We start from the raw sequence: 4,665 nt of genomic DNA on the forward strand, positions 1-4,665 counted from the left end.
ATGAGCTTTATTTTGCTGCATGAATTTTAAAGGGGCCAATTTCATTCAAATTTTAAAACAAACCAAGCCTTTAGAATAGATCAACAATGTTAAAGAGTTACTAAAACAATGAAATGAAGAAACATATTTAGTCATTTTTCTCTTGCAATTTCCTCGTGTTAGAATATTGAAAGTACCAACTATTTTAAATCACTAAGTATTTTTAAATTCTCTTGGCTTTCAGCAAGCAAGGCTGTATTATTCGCATATCACAGGTTATTAATGAGACTTCCTCCAATCCTGATGCCATGTTTTTCTTAATATAATCCAGTTTCTCTGATTACTTGTTCAGCATACAGATTGAATAAGTATGGTGAAATAATACAACCCTAGCTCACACCTTTACTGATTTTTAAACCGTTTGGTGTTCCCTAGTTCTGTTTGAACAACTACCTCGTAGTCTATGTACAGGTTCCTCATGAGCACAGTTAAATGTTCTGCAATACTCATACTTCACAATGTTGTCCAGCTTCACATGATCCACACAATAGAAAGCCTTTGCATAGTCAATAAACCACAAGTAAACATCATTCTGGCATTCTCTGCTTTCACAAAATGTATCGGATGTCAGCAATCATATCCCTCATTCCATGTCCTCTTCTGAAACCAGCTTGAACCACTGAAAGTTCTGAAAGTTCTCTGTCAATGAATTACCTTTAGTAAAACTTTATTTGAATGGGATATCAATGATATTGTCTGATGATTTCCACATTCCATTGGGTTGCCTCTCTTTGGAATTGGCACAAATACAGATCTTTTCCAATCAGTTGGCTAGGTAGCAGTCTTTCAAATTTTTTGGTATAGATGAGTGATTGCCGCTAGTGCTACTTCACTTTATTGAAGGATTTCAATTTGTATTTCATCAATTCCCAGTGCCTTGCTCTTTGCCAATGACTTCAATGTGCCTTGGACTTCTTCCTTCAGTATCATTGACTTTTGATTACATGCTACCTCTAGAAATGGTTGAACATCAACCATTTCTGTTTGGTACAATGACTCTATGTATCCCATCCATCGTCTTTTGATGCTTTCTTCATCACTTAATATTTTGCCCATAGAATCCTTCAATACCACAAGTCGAGGTCTGAATTTTTTCTTCATTTCCCTCAGCTTGAGAAATGCTGAGTGTGTTCTTTCCTTTTGGTTTGCTAACTCTAGGTCTTTGCACATTTCATTGATTTTTCTTTCTCAAGCTGACAGCTGAAATTTTCTGCCCAGCTCTTAGGCTTCCTCACTTCTTCCATTTACCTTATCATCTCTACGCTGGAGAGCAAGCTTCAGAGTCTCTTCTGATTCCCATTTTTGTCTTGTCCTTCTTTCTTGTCTTCTTAATGGCCTTTTGCTTTCTTCCTGTATGATGTTCTTGATGACCCTGGATTGTAACCTGTTAATTTCCCGAATAAAACCCCTAACTCTCCTGTTCTCCGTCATAGGCTTCCTCAATGGAGTTCACATGTTCGGGCAGAATCTGGAGGTGCAGCTGAGCTCTGTGAGGACCGAGAACACGACCGTGGTGTAGAAAAGCTTTCATGACGGCATCACCCTCATAGTTATATCATCTGAGGAGAGCAGCTAGGAGCTGAGATTGGAAAGACTACTCCAGATGGTGTTTGGGGCCATAGTAGGACTTGAAGAACTGACCAATACTCGCAACATAGACTAAAGAAGGAATTGAGGGTCAGTTAACGCCTCATTGACAGCTTCCTGGGGGACTCTGAGCTCATGGGTGACCTCACCCATGGTTCCTCCGGAGGGGTACCTCCCACAGGAAGCTCTGTCTGACTTCTCTGAGGCCACCGACGGCCTTTGTCAGCCTGGTGGTGTCGGGCCGTGTGATGGTGGCCACGGAGGGCTGGTGGCGACTAGGTATGCCCGAGGCAGTGCTGTTACACTGGCTGCTGGGATCTTTGCCGCCGCAGACTGCTCTAGACTACCCAGTATACCTTCCGCAGGGGAACCCCATGGTCCCACACAGTCTCCTGACCCTGATGCTGCTGCCAGACCTGGAGCTGTATCTGCTCTGTGGGCAGCGACCGCCACTCAGCCAGCTGTACCCATAGCTCCTAGAGCGTTGGTGGCAGCCTCTACTGGAGTTGCTTTGGGCCTGTTTGCCACTGGCCCCCTAGCCCTGCCGGCTGGCTTTCCTCTGCATGCAGACATCCTTGGGCTGCTGCTCCTCCACCGTGTCTGGTGACCGTGGAGCCCTCTGGGGACGTGAACCTTCCGCGGAGCAACGGCGGCGGTGGTGGCGCCTCTTCGGCTCCTTCTACACCCTGGTCACCTCCACACACTTCCCACCAGAGCCAGGGTCACAGGAAAAGAAGGCAGAGGACAAGGCCCAACAGGCGCTCATGCCCAGAGCTTGCTACCTGGTGTCTGGGCAGGACGTGGGGTGGCGGCTGGTGGCTCTGCTATTACTGCTGTCCCCTCAGAGCCTCACCCATGGGCTACAGAGTCTGGCCACTCATACTCTACATGCCCTCACCCCGCTGCTCTGACCCCAGGTTGGATGACTGAACTGGACACGGACCATTAACATCTCTCTGTTTATTCGCTCACAATAATACACAGCCCCTGGGCGGAGAGGGGTGCAATAGGGTGGGGTGGGGTGGGGTAGAGCAGGGGTGGGAGGGGAGGAGGTGCCCACTCCCTGGCCCCTCTCCCCTCTGTGCTGGGGGGTGGGGAGGGAGGGAGGGGGCTCCTCCTTACCTCCCAGAATGTAAACAGCAGCAGATGAACAAAATAAAAACACAATAGGCCGGGAGTGGATGGGGGAAACCAAGAAAAGAAAAGACCACAACTCTTCTGGTCTTGGTCTTTAGTGTCTAATACATCAAATCTGTTCTTCAGATGATCTCTAAATGCAGGTGGGATATATTCTAAGTCATATTTTGGCTCTTGTTGACTTGTTTTCATTTTCTTCAGCTTCAGCCTGAATTTGTATATGAGCAATTAACGGTTTGTTCCAGTCTTCCCCCGGCCTTGTTTTCATTGATGATATGGGACATTTTTAGAGTCTTTTTCCAAAGATGTAGTCAATTTGATTTCTGGTGATGTCCATGTGTATAGTCATCTTTTATGCTATTTAAAATAAATGATTGCAATGAAGAATTCATTGTTGTTGCAAAATTCTATCATGAGATCTCCAGCATAGTTTTATTACCAAGGCCATATTTTCCAACTACTGATCCTTCCTCTTTGTCCCTAACCTTTGCATTCCAATTACCAGTAATGATCCACACATCATGTTTGCATGTTTGATCAGTTTCAGACTGAAGAAGTTGGTAAAATTCTTCAATTTCATCTTCACTGGCTTTTGGTGGTTGGTGCATAAATTTGAAAAATAGTGGTATTAACTGGTATTCCTTGTAGGCAGATGGATATTAACCTATCACACATGACTGCTCTTTATATGTTCTTTTTGATGATGAATGCAACACCATTCCTCTTCAATTTGTCATTCCCAGCATAGTAAACAATTTGATTGTCAGATTCAAAATGGGCAATATGACTTACTATAACAGGAATGTCAAACTGAAGAAAAATGGTGTCACATTCATTGTCAAAAGAAAATTTCAAGATGTATCTTGAAGTACTATGCTGTCAGTGATAGGATAATATCCATATGCCTACAAAGACCAGTTAATATCACTATTATTCAAATTTACACACCACACCCCAATGCTAGTGATTATGAAATTGAAGAATTCTCCCCAATGCTTCTATCTGAAATTGATCAAACATGCAATCAAGATGTTTTGATAATTACTGATTGGAATGCAGAAGTTGTAAATAAACAAGTATCTGCAGTTGAAAAACACAATTTTGATGATAAAAATGAACCAGATATTGCAGGATACAATTTTTCAAGTTCAATAACTTATTCATTGCAAATACTTTTGTCAACAACATAAAGGGAGATTATAAATATGAACATCACTGAATGGAATATGCAAGAATCAAATTAACAACATCCGTGTAAAGAAAAAGAAGCTTAATATTATGAATCAGAATCAGGCCAGGGACCCACTGTGGAATAGAACAATAATTGCTCATATACAAATTCAAGTTGAAATGCAAAACAATTAAAAACAAAACCACAAAAGCCAAACTATCACCTTGAGTCTGTTCCACTTGGATTTAGAGATCATCTCAAGAACAGATTTGACACATTGGAAACAACCAAATGAGTTATGGGATGATATCAAGAACATCTTACATGAAGAAAGAAAGGATTATTTTTAAAACAGGAAGGAAAGAAATGATTGTAATGGATGTCAGAAGATACTCTGAAGCTTCCTCTTCAGCATAGATTAGCTCGAACAAAAGGAAGAAATGATGATGTAAAAGAGCTGAAAGAAAGATTTCAAAGCGTAGTTTAAAAAACAAAGTAAAGTTTTTATAATGAAATGTGCAAAGACCTAGACTCTGAAAACCAGAAGTGAAGAACACACATTTTTAAAGCTTTAAAGAACTGTAAACAATCCAAGCATCAAATTGCAATATTGAAGGATTATATGGGCAAGGTACTGGAGTAAGGAATACAAAGAGTCATTGTACAAGAAAGAATTGGTTCATACTCAACTACTTCAGGAGGTAGCATATGATCAAGAAACAAAGGTCCTG

At 41.8% G+C, this 4,665-nt stretch overlaps 1 pseudogene; it reads left to right on the plus strand.

Moving 5' to 3' along the window:
- The first annotated feature begins 1,417 nt into the window (after positions 1 to 1,417).
- Positions 1,418 to 2,537, plus strand: LOC102820060 (annotated as a pseudogene).
- The last annotated feature ends 2,128 nt before the right edge of the window (positions 2,538 to 4,665 follow it).

Source organism: Chrysochloris asiatica, unplaced genomic scaffold (genome assembly GCF_000296735.1).
Source record: "Chrysochloris asiatica unplaced genomic scaffold, ChrAsi1.0 scaffold00011, whole genome shotgun sequence".
NCBI classification, from domain to species: Eukaryota; Metazoa; Chordata; class Mammalia; order Afrosoricida; family Chrysochloridae; genus Chrysochloris; species Chrysochloris asiatica.